Below are 17,326 nucleotides of genomic sequence, written 5' to 3'. Positions count from 1 at the left end.
GCAATGACACAAAAATCTTCAAAAGCCTTTATACATTTGATTCACAAACAAGTGTGCTGAGAAGATACAGGTCACTAACTAATCACTTACCTGCTATGTCGTGTCCTTGCCTATGGAGGCTTATTATTAATTAGGGCTTTATTTAAAAAAAATGGCTTGGATCATTTCTACCTTTAATTCATGTTTTAATAATAAAATAATAAGTAAATACACAAAAATATCCAAGAGTGTGCCATAAGTTCGCTAATAAACTATCTGACGTACCACCATAAAACATAGGTTCAATAATAAAAGCACAGCTAAAATGCCAAAACCCAGGTAAGATCTATTGTCATACAACCCAATCAAATTTTAAACATGAAAAAATATTAAAGTAAACCTCCATTCACCCTCTGACCATACTATCATACCATTTCATAGAACAGAAAACACAAAGTGACATACATACAAAATGATCCTGTAACATTTATTTATTGTAACAAAAGGCTGGCAACAGGTAATGTGAAAATCAATGAATAAAAGGGAGTACAAGCAGCCACATAAGAAAGATAGGCTCGAAGACTGGGCTCAGACCGGAGACAGGGAGCAAGCCAGGAGGGGAGGGAGGGGGCGAGGGAGGGAACAAGGGAAAGGGAGGGAGAAAGACCTCAATGTTTACTGTTCACGATCTGCAGGGTGTCCATCCCTCCGTGAGGAAAGCAGGGTGTAAATGCTGCTCACGGACTAGTACCTGCCACGGAAGAGCCAGGCGGGAGAGGGAGGGAATGTGCAGGTATGGACATGGGGACGACCTCTGCGGAGGGGGGACGGCAGGAAGGGGCTGTTTTATACTGCGCCCTCGGAAATCACACGTTTTACAGAACTAAAAAAGCAAATCACATCAAACTTTTAAAAAGCAATCCCTAAAAACAAGCATATGAAACAAAATCACATCACTTTCATCACCAAATGAATTCAAGTGACTTGATACAATAAACGAGGTACAAAAAGTCCAAGAGCATCTGCACATCCTAGTGACTTAGGACAAGTAACTTGTAAACAACCGCGAGACCCTGAGAAGACCCTGCGTGTGCCCTGTCCCCCCTCCTCCTAACACTATTGTCATTTGCACTTCCTGGCTCTGATCTGGAGTTTATCCCCCAAGTGTACATCCTCAGGACACTACAGTTGAGCCTTGTCCATTCTGGGTCTGTCTTCAACGTCCCTTTTTATCTACAGGCCCTCCCTGCCCTCCCTGGTTTGCATGTCACTGACTGAACACATAGGATGCGGGCAACCATCTCCCCTTCCCCCATGGGTCCTGTAACCCTGGTTCCTGCACCCAGAGCCCAGCTCACACTCCAAGGACCCTCAGCAATGCTGCCCAGCTGCCATCCAGAGGCACCACGTCCAGGCTCTGCTTTGATACCAACAGCCCTTTGTGCTCAGAGCCCACATCCACGACCACAGCACCGGCTGAAGAAAGTGGAAGGAAGTGTATCCTTCCTTTCCACCATTTAGCTAGAACACAATGTCAAAGGAGAGGCATCTGCTCTTTGGATTCAGTCTGGTCACCTGGTGAGACAGTTCCTGTAAGAAAGCACTGATTCCTTGCAATTTATCCACATTTTAAGACAATGAGTTGGCCCCCTGCCGTCCTCAAGAGAAGACCAATCAGGCGTGTATATGCCCGTGTGCATACACGTGTGTGTGCTGCATGAGCTGCGGTAATTGAGAAGTTTCAGGGCAATGCCATTACTGTTATTACCGAGTCTCAAGTTGACCTACTGTTGGGGGGTGAGGATTTGAGTTCCAGAGTTACCACATTATAAAGGTTAAAATGTCCAGGGTTCAACAAAAATCAACAGGCGCACAAAGAAACAGGAGAGTATAGCCAATTTAAAGGGGAAAAAAAGGGGCGCCTGGGTGGTTCAGTCGGTTAAGCATCTGCTTTCACTAAGGTCATGATCCCAGGGTCCTCAGATCAAGTCCCACATCGGGCTCCCTGCTCAGCGGGGAGTCTGCTTCTCCCTCTACCTCTCACCCCTGGTTATGATCTGTCTCAAGCTCTTTCTCTCTCTCAAATAAATAAAATCTTAAAAAAATAATAAAACAAAGGAACAAAAAAGATAAACAGATACTGTCCTTGAAGAAGACCTGATGTCAGATTCAATAGACAAAGACTAGTCTAAAAGATGCTCAAAGAACTGAAGAAAGATGTAAGTCAAGAAAACAAATTAGGAACAAAATGGAATCAATAAAGAGAAAGAACACATAAAAAGAAAAAGAAATTCAAGAACTGACAAGTACAGTAATAGCAATGAAAACTTCCCGGGAGGGAGCAGAAGGCAGAAGGAAGAATCGGCAAACTTGAAAACAGGACAGAAATGGTCCAGGCTGAGGGACAGAGAGAAAAAGAACTAAAAAACCGTGAGCAGAGACAGAGGGGTCCGTGGGCTCCAGCCCCTGAATCAGCATACGTACTGTGGGAGTCCCAGCAGGACTGCGGGTATGGGGGCAAGGGAATATCTGGGGAAATAATTACTGAAAACATCCCAGATGTGATGAGAGACACGCAGCCTAGCATCGAAGAAGCCCAAAGAGGGTCAAGTCAGAGGAAGTCAGAGAGACCCACTCGGAGACACATTATAATCAGACTTTCAAAAGACAAAGAACCCTGAAAACAGCAGGAGAGAAGAGACTCATCACATCCAAGGGATCCTCAGTAAGATTATCTGCAGATTTTTCATCAGAAACTTTGGATTTCAGAGAAAGTGCACCAATATGGTCAGAGCTGTAAGAGGAAAACCCAAGAATCCTATATCCAGCAAAACTGTCCTGCAAAGTGAGAGAGAAATCAAGTCATTGCCAGACAAACAAAAGCTGTGGCAGTTGGTGACCACCTGGACCTTTCCTGCAAAAGCCGCTCCCAGGAGGCCGACAGGCGCAAGGGAAGGACCGGAGACAGCAGCGGGAAGCCGTGCACGCAGTAAGGTCTCACGGAGGGCCTACACATGGCCAGTCCCCCCAGCCAGCACCACTGCGGCAACAGTCTGTCCCTGCACTTTGTTTCCCTCATGATTTAAGAGACTAAGAAATTGAAAGAAAAAAGCAATCATTGCTCTAAAAGTTGGAATTACTGTAACTTTGGCTTTTAACTCCACACCTTGTTTTCTATGTAATTTAAAAGGCTAATACACTTAAAATAATTATTAGTTTATGTTTTTTTGGATATCAGATCAGATAACATCTAAAGGTGTAATTCTGTGACATCTACAAGCAAAGGGGTGGGGATGGAGCTGTAAAGGAGCAGAGTTTTGTATGTTACTAAACTTCAGCTGGTACCAATTCCAATGAGAGAGAGCTACAACTTAGGCTGTTACATGGAGACGCCACGGTAACCACATGGAAATGAGAAAGGAATTTAAACATTTCACTACAAAATATTACCTGAAACAGAAAACAATGCAGAAAATGAGGATGAAAAAGAGCTCTGAGGCACATGGAAAACAAACTGCACAACGAGACAAGTCTTTTCTTATCATTACTTGACCCTGTAAATGCATTAAACTCTCCAATCGGAAACAGAGATTGCCAGAATAAGTGACAACACATAATCCAGCCATATATGCTGTCCAGAAGAGACTCACTTGACATCCAAAGACACAAAGAAATTGAAAGTTGAATGATGGCAAGAGATACTCCATGGGAAACAGTATGGAAATTCATCAAAAAATTGAACACAGAATTACCAAATGAGGCAGGCCATTCCACCTCTGGGTATAAACCGCTAAGAGCTGAAAGCAGGGTCTCAAAAAGATATGTGTATTCATATGTTCACAGCAGCATTATTCACAAGAGCCAAAACATGACAAAAACCCAGTGCCCATTGATGGATAAATGGATTAAAGAAAAAAAAAAAAAAACCAACTGTGGTCTGTATGTAGAATGTGATATTATGGAGCCTTAAAAAGGAAGGAACTGTGCAATATACCACAACACGGATGAACCTTGAGGACATTATGCTAAGGGAAAGGAGCCAGTCACAAAAAGACAAATACTGTAGGATTCCACTTATGTGAGGTTCCTGGAGGAGTCACAGTCATAAAGACAGAGAGGTGATGGTGGGTGCCACTGGCGGAGAGGAGAGAAGAATGAGGAGATATTTTTAATGGTATAGAGTTTCTGCTCTACAAGATGAAAACAGTTATAGGGATAGATTAGAGGGGCAGCTGTACAACGATGTGAATGTATTTAATAACACACTACTAAACTACATATTTAAAAATGGTTAAGATGGGGCACCTGGGTGGCTCAGTTGGTTAAGCATCTGTCTTCAGCTCAGGTCATGATCTCAGGGTTCCGGAGTCAAGCCCCAAGTCAGGCTCCCTGCTCAGAGGGGACTCTGCTTCTCCCTCTGCCCTCCCCCTGCTCGTGCTTGCGCTCATCTGCTCTCTCTCATGCACGCACACATTAATAAAAATCTTTTTAAAATATGGTTAAGATCGTGCAATACTGTGACTTATGAGAAATATGTATTTGGTCATTCAGATGATTCAGATGACCAAATATGTATTTCTCATAAGTACGTGGTCTTCATCCACAGCGCCTGGCTCTCTGCTCCCCAAACCCTCAACATTTCCCAAGTGTTGAGAGTGATAAAGGTGTCTTTTATTAATGAAGTCGACTTTTGGAACCCACGTACTCAAGCTGCCAGGAGGTCCAACCATGGGATCAGAGGGCTGGAACTTTCGGCCCCACGCCTGACCTCTGGGGAGGGGAAAGGGCCCGGAGGTTCAGTCAGCCAACGGCCAATGATTCAATCAATTGTGGCTATGCAAAGAAGCCTCCATAAAAACCCAAAAGGGCTGGGTTCGGAAGCTTCTGGATTGGTGAACTCCTGGAGACTGGGAAGAGTGGCTGTCAGGAGAGGGCATGGAAGCTCCACACCCGTTCCCCAGACCGCTACCTGTGCACCTCTTCATCTGGCTGTCGATTCTACCCTTTGTCATACCCTTTAACAAACAGGTCAACGTGTTTCCCTGAGTTCTGTGAGCCGCTGCAGCAAATTATGGAGGAGGTCACTGGAACCTCCAATCTGCAGCCACTTGGTCAGAAGCACGAGTCACAGCCTGGGACTTCCAACTAGTGTCTGAATTCGGGGGCAGGAGGCAGTCTTATAGGACTGAGCCCTTAACCTGTGGGATCGGATGCCATTTCCAAGGCAGACAGTGTCAGAATTGAGTTGAAGTCTCAGACACCTTGCTGCTATCCCAAGAATTGCTTAGGTTTGTATGTGTGGGAATCTCTCTACTCCACGATGGAACTAGGTCCGGGAACTCAAAAAGAGGTAATAAATTTTATATTATGTGTATTTTAACAAAGTAAGAAAAAAGATACATTTAAAAATTAAAACTGTTCGCCAGCCTTGGGGAAAAAAAAAAAATTTAACGGCAAAGCTACGGTCATCATGGCGGTGTGGTTCTGGTGAAGGAGCACACTCAGGTCAGTGGTGCAGAACAGAGCCCAGAAATAAGCCCCCGTGAGCACGGTCAGCTGCAACAAAGGAGCAAAACTTGTCTCCTCAGGAAATGGGTGCTGCGACGACAAAACGCCCCACAACAATGGCATCCAGACACAGACCTCACATCCTTCTCAAAATTTAACTCAAAATGGGCCACAGACCTGAATGTAAAATGCAAAACTAGAAGTCCTAGATGAGAACAGGGGAAAACCTAGGTGACCCTAGTGTAGTGTGGTGACCACTTTTCGGATACGGCACCGAAGGCGCAATCCAAGAGACAAATATGTGATGAGCTGGACTTCATTCAAACTCAAAACTTCTGTTCTGCAAAGGAGAGTATCAAGAGAACGAGAAGATAAGCCACAGACTAGGAGGGAGAATGTTTGCAAAATACACACCTGACAAAAGACTGTTATTCAAAATATACAAAGAACTCCTACATCTCAAGAATAAGAAAATAACCTGATTAAAAAACGAACCACAGACCTGAACAAAGAAGACACACAGATGTCAAATAAGCACATGAAAAGGGGCTCCACAACGTCCTGTGTCATCGGGGAGACAAGTTTCAACCACAAGGAGACACCACTGCACACGGATGAGAATGGTGCCCAGTGCTGACGGGGATGGGAGAGCAGTGGGAACTCGCACTTGCTGCTGGTGGGGATGCAACGTGGCGCAGCCACTGCGGAAGATGGGCGCAAGTCTCACTAAGCTAGACACAACCGTACTGTATAATCCAGCGACTGTGCGGCTTGGCACTTACCCAAAGAACATGCGAACTTAAGTCAACACAAAAACCTGCACACGGATCTTACAGCAGCTTTTCTCGTAACTGCCAAAACCTGGAAGCAACTAGGATGTCCTTCAATAGGCAGATGAATCAACTATGGTGCATCCAGACAATGAAGAATTATTCAGCGCTAAAAAGAAATGAGCTGTCAGACCACGAAAGAAAGCTCATAATGCACACCACTCAGTGAAAGAAGACAATGTGATACGGCATTCTGGAAAAGGCAAAACTATGGAGTAAATAAAACGATCAGTGTTTGCTGAGGGATGAATAGATGGAGCACAGAGAAGTTTTACAAATAGTATCATGAACGAAAACACTTCGTATGATGCCATAATGGCAGATACATGTCTACATTTGTCCGAGCACACAGAGGGCATCCCGGCAAGAGCGAAGCCTCATGTCAGCTGTGGACTCTGGCTGATAGCGATGTGTCGGTCTGGGTCTATCACTGGTAACAAATGCAACACTCCACTGGGGCCTACTGATGACGGGAAAAGCTATTCTGGGTCCCTTGTGTTTCCATATAATTTTAAAATCAGCTTGTCAATTTCTGCAAAAAAGTCAGCTGGGATGTTCAGAGGGATAGCACAGAATATGTAGATCAATTTGGGGAGTACTGCCATTTTAACAATATTAATACTTCTAATCCATGATATCTAGGATGTCTTTCCATTTACTTAGGTCTCCTTTAGTATATTTTGACACTGCTTTGTAGTTTTCAAAGTACAAGTGTTGCACTTTTGTTGCTTATTCTTAACAATTCTTTTATTTATAAGTATTTTATTCTTTTTAATGTTATCATAATGGAATTGTTTTCTTAAAAAAATCACTTGAGCCTTTGGGTGTGTCTATTTCTGGGTTCTCCACACCATTCCACTGATCTTTATTTCTTCTTACACACTGTGTTGGTAAATAAAGCTAGGTAGTATGCCTTAACATCAGGAAGTGACCCTTCTCACTCTATTCTCATGAAGGCCGTTTTCGCCATTTTAGCCTTGACAAATTAGTTTTAGAATAAGCTTATTGTGTCCAAAAAAGTAAAAACAAAAAACAAAACTTCGGGGCACCTGGGTGGCTCAGTTGTTAAGCATCTGCCTTCGGCTCAGGTCATGCTCTCAGGGTCCTGGGATCGAGCCCCGCGTCAGGCTCCCTGCTCCATGGGGAGCCTGCTTCTCCCTCTCCCACTCCCCCTGCTTGTGTTCCCTCTCTCGCTGTCTCTCTCTCTCTGTCAAATAAATAAATAAAATCTCTTAAAAAAAAAAATCTCGCTGAGATTTTAATGGGAACTGTATTAAACCTATATTCAATTTTAGGAAAACTGGCATTTTATAGTGTCTTTGATTACTTTCATGAACACAGTTATTTTCAGCATACCTAAGATTTTGTTTTCATTAGTACTGCCTATAAGAGTACTTCATTTTTAATTTCAGTTTCCACATGTTGGAAATGGGATTGGTATTTGAGTGGTGATCTTATAATTGGCCACTTCGCTGAACCTATTCATTATCATTAGTTCCAGGTTTTTCATCAGTTCCTTGGGATTGTCTATATACACAATCATGTCGTCTGCAAATGGGGACATTTTTAGTTCTTCCTTTCCAATCTGAATTCCTTTAATTTCCTTTACTTGCCTTATTCTATGTAGCTAGAAATGTCAGTTAAATAACAGTGCTTAAGAACAAACATCCTTGACTTACTCCCAGTCTGAAAGGAGAGGCATTCAGAATTTCACTGTTAAGTATGATGTTGGCTCTATGTTTTTACAGATGCCCTTTAAATATAATTAAGGTAATCACCATCTAATCCAAGCTGTGGATAGTTTTTATCATGAATGGGTGTTGGATGTAGTCACATGTTGATATGATCATATAATTTTCTTTTAACCTGTTCATAGAGTGGATTACACTGGGTGATTTTAGAATGTCGGAATGGGCCTTAAGTACCTGGAATAACCTCCACATCATCATGATGTCGAATTTTCTATATATATTGCTGATATCAACAGGCAATTATTTTCTTAAAGAATTTTTTTTGTGTCTCTATTCACAAGGGATATTTGTTTTCTCTTGTTGTGCTGTCTTTCTCTTGTGCTGACAGGAGGATAGTAACTGGACTCCTAACACGAGCCTGGGCAGTGTTCCATCCTCAACTATATTCTGGAAACTACTGTGTAAAAATGACACTAGTCTTCTTTAAAAGTCTCAAGGAATTCTTCATGGAAAACATCTGGACCTAGATATTTCCTTCCTGGAGATTTTAAATTGCTAACTCCATTTCCTTACTGTTTGTAGAACCATTCATACGATCTGTTTAATTCTGACCGAGTTTGGATAGTCTGTGGTTTGGGAAGAATCGGTCCATCTCATCTAAGCTGGGGTACAGCTGTCGGTGGCGTATTCCGCAATGACCCTTTCAATGGCTCGGGACCAGCGGTAATGTCCCCTCTGTCATCCCTGAGATTGGTGAATGCTTTTGCTTTCACTGATTTACTATCTTGTCTTCCTATTCTCTGTTTCACTGATCTGCTCTGATATTTATTTCCTTTCTTCTGCATGCATTGGTTTAATTCTGCTCTTCTTCTTCTAGTTTCCCGAGCAAGGAACTTGGATTATTAATTTGAGATCTTGAGTCGGCACTGACTGCTATGAAATTCCCTCTCAGCACTGCTGTACATGCATTCCGTGTACTTTGTTGTCTTTTCATTTTCATGCAGTTATATATATTTTGTTTCCTAGATACTTATCTCATAACTAGAGCGCACTGTTTACTTTTCACATATTTTAGAGTTCTCCTGTTGCGCTGTTTCTAGTTTCTACTTTGATTCTACTGTGATAAAACAACCGCTGTATGATTTCAAATTCTTTTCCAATTTTTTGAGGTTTTATGGAAATGCTTTATATTGGTACATGTTCTATGGACACCTGAAATAAATATGTGCTCTCCTCCTGTTTCGTAGAGTGATCTGTATACGTCAGTTAGATCTGGCTGGCGGATTCAGTGAGGATCTTCTATGTCACTGCTGATTTCCTGCCCAGCACTTCTATCCAAGGCTCAGAGAGTGGCGCTGAAGTTCTCACTCATAACTGTGGATTTGTCTATTTCTTTTGTTCAGCTCCAACAGTTTTTGATTCATGACTTTTGTGATTCCGTTATCTGGTGAGTGCAAATTGAGAATTATTTTCTCTTCCTGATGGGTAACCCTGGTATCATTATGTGATGTCCTTCTTTATCTCCAGTCATTTTCTTTACTCTGAGCTCTATTTCACTGGATATTAATATAGGCCCTCCTACTTCTGATCAATTTTTTGTGGTTTATCTTTCCCATCCTGTTACTTTCTTTCATCCTACCTGTGTCATTGGATTTTAAATTCCTCGTGAATGGCACACAGCTGGGTCTCACTTCTTTATCCACTCTATCTCAGGATTGGTATATTCAGACTGTTCATAATAAAAGTTAATTACTGACACATTAGAGTATAAGTCTGCATTTTATTATTTGTTTTCTATTGGTTTCCTCCGGTATTCATTCTTCGGTTTCAAATTTCCTGCTTTCTTGTGTGTTACCTGAACCCTTTTCAGGAGTCCATCTTAGTATCTCAGACTGTATCTCTATGCATATTTTTTGTAGTGTTTGTTCTGGGTACTAAAAAATACATGCTAATACTTATTAAATTGTTTAAAATATTTATTAAATTGCATTCCCTCAAAAGAACAGGATAAAGAAACTGTCTTTCAAATTTAGCTGTTAAAAAAGATGTTTAGGCTGAGTAACGAAGGAGGACCCCTCAAGTGTCACCTTCAGTCCTGCTCTGCTTGTGTCCCTCTGGATCCTTCTCAAACACCTGGACTTCAGAGCCGATGTGAGGACCTGGACAACCTTCCACTTCTAAGTCTCCTGTTCCAAACAGTTACCCTCCTTGACACATTCCTCAAGTAGTAATATTTAAGTCGACAGATTCGTCTACAATTTTAGGTGCTTCTTAGGAGGGTGCCTTCTTAAGCCAGGAAACAATCTTCTTCAGGTTTTCCTTCTTCGCCCTGCAAGCATGATCTAACCTTGACTCTGCAGAGTTCTAGCCTACCACTTTCTAAGTGCATGTCAATGAGCTGCTTCTCCTACGGAGAGTTTGAGGCTGGAAAACGAGGAGTTTATACCCGGACTCATCTAACATGAAAGCCCACATTCTACTCTCTCCCATTGTCCAGGCTGCTGCTCTCCTGTGAGCTGTACAACACTCCCTATACCCGCAACACTGGTCCAGGTTTGGTGAACACACTTCAAACACCCACACGATGACTATCAATACACTAAGTTTAATTTCACATTCAGATACAGAATTAGAAGGGCTACCCTCAAACGTAAAATCCACCATGGAAATCTCCAAGCATTAATTCCTGAGTAGCAGTATGGTCAAATAACAGAGAAATTACTTTTCTGGTTAGTGATAAGTACTGCTAGGATCCTTAAATAAAAAATAAAAGGACAAAGCCATTTGCAACCATATTGTTACTATTTCTTTATGATGGTTAAGTCAACCAGTAACTTTTATCACTACAAAAATCACAAAATTGGTTTAACAAATATAAATCCACTAAAAATTTATCATTCCATAGTAATTACTAGATATTATATCTCAAATTTTTCAATATGAGTGCAAAACTGGAAATTAAAAAAACTAAGTCAGGTACAGAGGCCACCCCTATTTTTTAGTGTACAATAACATTTCCTAAAGGTTAGTGAAAATATTTTAGAAGTCCTGCTGCTACCAAATCTGTAAACATCAGGGTCAGGTAGGGACTGTACACATGCTCGTATACAATATGGATCTAGTGCGGGAGGACTACCCACACCGTGCTGCCCAGGGAGCACTGAAGTGACAAACAGAAAGAAAGACATACAGCTACCACCACATTCAAGTAAAACATTTCCCTGGACGTCTACAAAGGCCCCCGTCACTCATCCATCTCTCACAGGTGGAGAGCACACCTGGGAGGCCAGAGAGAAGCTCAAGGGGAAGGCCCAGACACAGATCTAGATGTCTATCTTTCACATCCGTCTATAGGACTGAAGAGATGAGCTCTTACAACGTGGCCAAGATGGGCTCACGTGTTACTCAGTAAAAATGGGAGCACCAAAGGGTGCACCACTCCACCAACCTAGGCTGCAAAGGGAAGGAGAACGTGCATAAACAGGAGAGCAAAGGAAATGAGAAGGCCAAACAGCATTCCCTGAATCACAACAAGAGACTATCTGCTCTTCAAACCCCACCATCAACACTATACCGTCTCTTACAAGGGAAACAAGAGGTGATGGAAGTCACTGCTGACAGCAGGTCCCAGCCCCGAGTCCACACTGCTGGCACTCCCACCTTCTCCAGGCAGGCCACTGTGAGCTGCCCTGTGGAGGGCGCCCCCCCACCCCCCCACTGTGGACAGGAATGAGGGAGGCCTCCAGCCAAAATCTCATGGAACTGAGGCGCTGAACCTGCCAACAAGCCTTGAGTGAGCTGGAGGTGACGGCCACTTGGCTGACTACAGCCCTGAGAAGGACCCACACCAATCTATACCCCAATTCCTGACCACAGAAACTGTGAGGTAATAAACACTGGTGTTTGACTCACATATGGCTCAATCATCTCTCATGTCAGCATTTATCCTACAGAAACAGGCAGAGAGGGATGTAGAAGGGTGCTCACACAGCACTTTATAATAACAGCACAACACAGACACCACCTGAAAATCTAAGCATGGATCAAAAGCTAGTAACTTACAGTGTCCAGACAACTGAATGCTATAGAAATGAGCTACAAAGTCAGTTTGTTCAATTTAGTCCCATTTTGTAAAATCAAACATACCCAAAAACATTCTCTGTATACAGATTACTGTAGCAAGATAAAGCCCACTTTAGTCTTGAGGAAAAAGACCCTCTTGTACCAAACATCTCCACGATGTGGCTCAGGCTGGGTACATGGCACCAGATGGCAGCATGGGCTCCAACTATTCTTGGAAGAGGCCCTAATACAACTTCTCCAACAAGAATGTTTTTTAAAAGCTGTTCTAGAGCCTTAAAAACAGAAAGAAAAAAAAAGAAAGAAAGAAAAAGAAAAACCAGAGGCTGTGCATTCATGCACCGTTCCTCAGAGAAGTCAGGACATGCAGAAGTACTGCATCCACAGCAGGTGGCCCACCCAGTCACCCAGCAGGGCACCTCAAAACTTCCCAGTCTGACACTGAGGGGTTTCTTAATGGCCTTTTCCTACAATGGCCTAATAAGCCTTTTCTTTCTAATATTCTCTTACTTCCACTGACCTTTCCTTCTTGAAGTTTCTCAATCCCAAGAATAATATCCAATTCCCATGTGTAATATATCTGTCTATAAAAGGAGGTTTTAGAAAATGAAACATATTCTAAATAGGTTCTAACTAATGTAATTCTTTGGTCAAATGAAATAATCCTAACAATGCAATATTAAGCAGTTCACACATGTCTTCTTTTAGACAAAATACACTTTCACCCGCACACACTGAGTGCACTGAAGCCGGCTCCGGAGAGTCTGGGTTTCCTTTATGTCCATCGTATCTTACACAAGGAGTCACGAGTTAGAATCAGTGTCTCAGACCATTTCTCTTCAGATTCAAAGTTACTGCAATCAGGCTAAACGTTAATCACTGGCATAGACAGGTCTAAAATATATAAAAAATGCATCAACCTTTTCCACTATGATGAGGTCTCCAACTTGTATGTCTGAACTCTTAACGTGCACATTACCTTAAAAAAAAAAAGAAGTATAATCAACTCAAGGAAACAACAGCACACCAGAGTTAAAGTTTCAATTGACAAATAATACTTCAGAAATAACTTTTGGGGAGGGGGGGAAACACTAGGAATTTATCTGTACTTATACTTTCAAAATAAATTTATTCCACACAGACACAGTCACTAAAAATTAACTTCTCTCAGTCAGCTCCAAAGTACGAACAGTTAACTGCCCCCCAATAAAAGACACAGGGTGTGGGACATGGCTCCAGCCGGAAGGTTCTTCCCAAATCTGCCATTATTTCAGGTCTGGGTCCAGCAATGACGACGAGAAGCAGCACTAAAGACGATTTAATGAGTGAATAAAATGAAGATATAAGATCCTCATATTAATATTGTGAATGGCACTGATGGACACGGAACTGACAGAACAAAAGTAAAGAAAATGATACATAAAATCACCGTGCACTGGTAGCTTTACAGATGGTTCCGTACTGGTAACTGATACCGATAAGGCTGAAAGCCTTATCGAGAAGTGATTCTTCTACATGATACAGTGTGTAAATTCTTAGATTATCTATATAATATCTAGTATCATAATCATCTATAAAATTTAACAGACAGCACTATATAATGTGAAGATCATACAGAGTAGATGAAATGTTATATACATAACTCGAGATGCCATCCTACATAAGTAACAAAACTTATTCAAGTTCTCTCTCTCCCTGGGACTCTGGACCCTCCCTCCCTGCCTCCGTCAATCTCCCTTTTAGAACTGGCAACAGCCTTGTGGATCTGTTTTTACCTTTTAGTGGCTCTTTTAACATGGGAAAAGACCTATGTCTTTACATTCAATTTATTCTGAAAGCTCACAGAACAAGAGGTAAGTTCATATCACATTATCAAAAACTAACATTACCAGCCATACCACTTTTAGACCACGTTCAACTTATTACAAACTTATTTCCTAAATACTTCTTGAAGCAGCTGAGTTTCATCAGTGTCACACCTGTTCCTAAAGATGTTTTGAGGACATCAAAAAAAAGTTTTGTAACTATTATATTTTTTCATGTTCCTCAAATATACAATAAACACATAAGGACTAGAACTAGTGGGGGGGAGCTATTTTTTTATTCATATTATAAAATAGCAATGTTCTTTAAAATTACATGTGAAACAAATCTTAAGATATCTTCATAAGTGATAAGTATATGTCTATTAATAGCCAGAAAGTATACTTACAAAAGAATGTCTATTTTAATTATTTTTTCATTTGGTCCCTTCAAGCTTCATGTCTGTGCTCCCACGATTATGTTTTCTATAGCTAAGCACCAGGCAGCAAAGTTACTTACTGATCTCATGCTGAGTATTACTCAATAGAATGCCTGTCTTATCACTTAATTTTATTTTCTCTCCTACTATCCAATCCACTTTTCCTTCCCTTCTGCTTTTCTATATTCTTTATAATGGACCCATTCAAAAAGGAGAGGTAGAGAAAGAGCTGTAATCATAAGATAAAATAAATGTATAAACAATTGATACACATTTTGAGACAGAAAAATATATCCTTTTCTGACTCCTTAATCAAGATCTTACATTTCTGAGAAAGAGAGATATTACTCACTTGGTCACATAACAAACACAATTTATATTTAATAGCCTTTAGTTTGGGGGCATTATATAGTGATTTTTATTCGTTTCTATGGAACTTACTTACAATTCTATGTTTAAGAAGACAAGTGAAAGTAAAATACACTGGAGAAAGTTCTCACGTTACGAATATGACAATATGAACAAAACAGAAGAAGGCTATCATGTCAAACCAGTATGGCAATCTGCCTCACATACCTCCTCAAAGTACACACTTCTGAATTTTGAAGAATTGGTCAAATTGCTTAATGGCTCTTGGCTCTCTAACAATTTTAATTAATCTCTGTGCAGGGGACTCCTTGTACTTCCTTTACAGCCTTGGTCCCATGAACTCACTGACTTCTCTTCTCTTTCTTCAAGAGCAGTTAGGACATTAGACAGAAAAGATGGAGGAATATTACTTGCTCCCCAGGCACCTGACCCCCTGCAGTGACAGCCCAGCACCATGACCCTCGCTGCCCAATGGGAACAGCTCATGCCCACAAGAACGGTTTGATTTCCGGCCACCCTTTGTGAACTGAGCTGACAGCTGACCCTAGTGACATACTATTATCAGAGTTGGGGGACTGATAACAGAAGAAAAAAAAGAAAATCCCTAAATTTTACATGTCATAGCACAAAGAAAAGACAGAACTGCCACCTGCTCTCACAACCCAATAGAGCCATCAACAACGCAAAGTGTTTTTGAAATGGGCATTTAATATTTAATAATTTCAGGGGTGCCTGGGTGGCCCAGTTGTTAAGCATCTGCCTTCGGCTCAGGTCATGGTCCCGGGGTCCCGGGATCGAGCCCCGCATTGGGCTCCCTGCTCAGCGGGAAGCCTGCTTCTCCCTCTACCACTCCCCCTGCTTGTGTTCCCTCTCTCACTGTGTCTCTCCCTGTCAAACAAATAAATAAAATCTTAATGAAATAAAATAAAATTTAAGAATTTCAGAGTTACACTTCAGAGAAGCAAGTTCTAAATACAGTAATGATGTATAGGCCAGCACTTATACCTAAGGACAGTTGTTTTTAAAAACACTGTTTTCAATTTACCTGGAGTACAAGCTGGGGCCTTTTCTGGTGAAATGGTTAACAGTGAATGTTACCAAATAAGGTTAACAGCCATCCTTCCCCCTCTCTAAACTACTGCAATGAAATCCTTCCATTAAGCTCTCCTCCTAGCAAAAAATGTTCCCAGCCACCATGCTTCCAAAGTGCAGCAGCTTACATGTTTCTCACAGAAGAAAAGCATTCGACTGGCTTGTTGCATGAACCAAGTTTCACAGGCTTCTTTGAAAGATCAAGAAGTAACTCAAAGGACTACTTCTCCTTACTCCAAAGCTTCTTAAACATAGACCCTGCCCACCAATCTCAGTGCTATTCATTTTTTACCTGAATAAAGAGAATATTCCCCTAAATGGTCTCCATTACTATCAACTCCCTAATTCAATATGAATTCCAGATGAAGTGGGTGGCAAAACTAAGGATTATGTTTATCTCCACCAAAAAAAAATCTCCATTATTTGACAATTACTTAGAAGATAATTCAGACTTACATCATTATACACATATTCTTCACAACCAATCTCAAATTAATTTTCTGGCTTTAAAAGGGTCTACATTTGCTTTTAGCACTGTATGCTACAACTCTCTGGGGCCCGAGTTCTCTATACTTGCTGTTTCTTTTGACTGGAAGCCCTCCCTTCACAGCCCTCCTTAATTCCACAGCAAACAGAGCCTCCCAAAGCCTTCAGGGACCCACATGAGCGCCCAGTATGCACGCACACCTCTGACAATGTGCTTACCTGCTATGAACAGACTAACATCACAGTGTCTACTAAACCCAGATCCTGTGACAGGTTCAAAGCATAACTGAAATATACTTTTATGACATTTAGTTTGTTTTTTGCAAATGCATCAAACTTACCCCACTTCAAAACAAGACAAGTTTATGACCAATCTATTCTTAATCAGTTAAATGAGCCAAATGTCGTAATGGACCAATGGCAAAGTAGCTCTATAAGCCACACTGAACCAGACACAGATTACCAAATAAGGATGAAATTATATCATTACTTCTTTCCCAACAAAACACACACAGGCAATAAGAGTGGAAGATAATTAAGCAACTTTTTAAAAAAGGAACTGATGACATATAAATGGCACTCTAGAAGGTCACCAGGGGATGACACATGTAGTTCCCAGGCAGACAACTGCACACTACATTAGCAGGTCGTGTGGCTTGTCTTTGTTGTTTGGGTGGGACCGGCACCCCCCACCAACTCTCTCAACACTTTAAGTGGCTGAGGAGGTAGAAGCCGAATTTAACATGGATTATGAAGCAAAGTGGGTAGCTGGGAAATGTAATTAATACGTTTATTTACATATAGAAGTAAACTATATTTTAAAAGAGACCTAGACTCTGAAAAGAAATATTGCTGAGAGAAATTTTAAAACTTAAATAAAGGGAAAGATCTATCTCATTCATGGGTCAGAAGACGTAGTATGAATAAGATGTTGATTCTCCCTCAAATTTATCTATAGATTCAATGCAATCCCAGTCCAAATCGTAGCAGGCATTTTCTACAGAAATCGACAAGCTGATTCTAAAAGTCATATTGAAATACACAGGACC

General features: G+C 41.3%; 1 protein-coding gene across 1 annotated transcript in view; it reads right to left on the bottom strand.

Annotated features, from left to right (window-relative positions):
- The window catches only part of LOC148161724 (putative phospholipid-transporting ATPase IIB), a 106,302-nt gene that overhangs the window by 62,755 nt on the left and 26,221 nt on the right, over positions 1-17,326 (bottom strand). The gene's annotated exons all lie outside the window — the stretch shown is intronic.

This window comes from Eumetopias jubatus, unplaced genomic scaffold (assembly GCF_037043125.1).
Source record: "Eumetopias jubatus isolate StellerSeaLion01/CBP00866 unplaced genomic scaffold, mEumJub1_p1.0 scaffold_84, whole genome shotgun sequence".
Classification (NCBI taxonomy): domain Eukaryota; kingdom Metazoa; phylum Chordata; class Mammalia; order Carnivora; family Otariidae; genus Eumetopias; species Eumetopias jubatus.
This window is presented reverse-complemented; position numbering and strand designations above follow the sequence as displayed.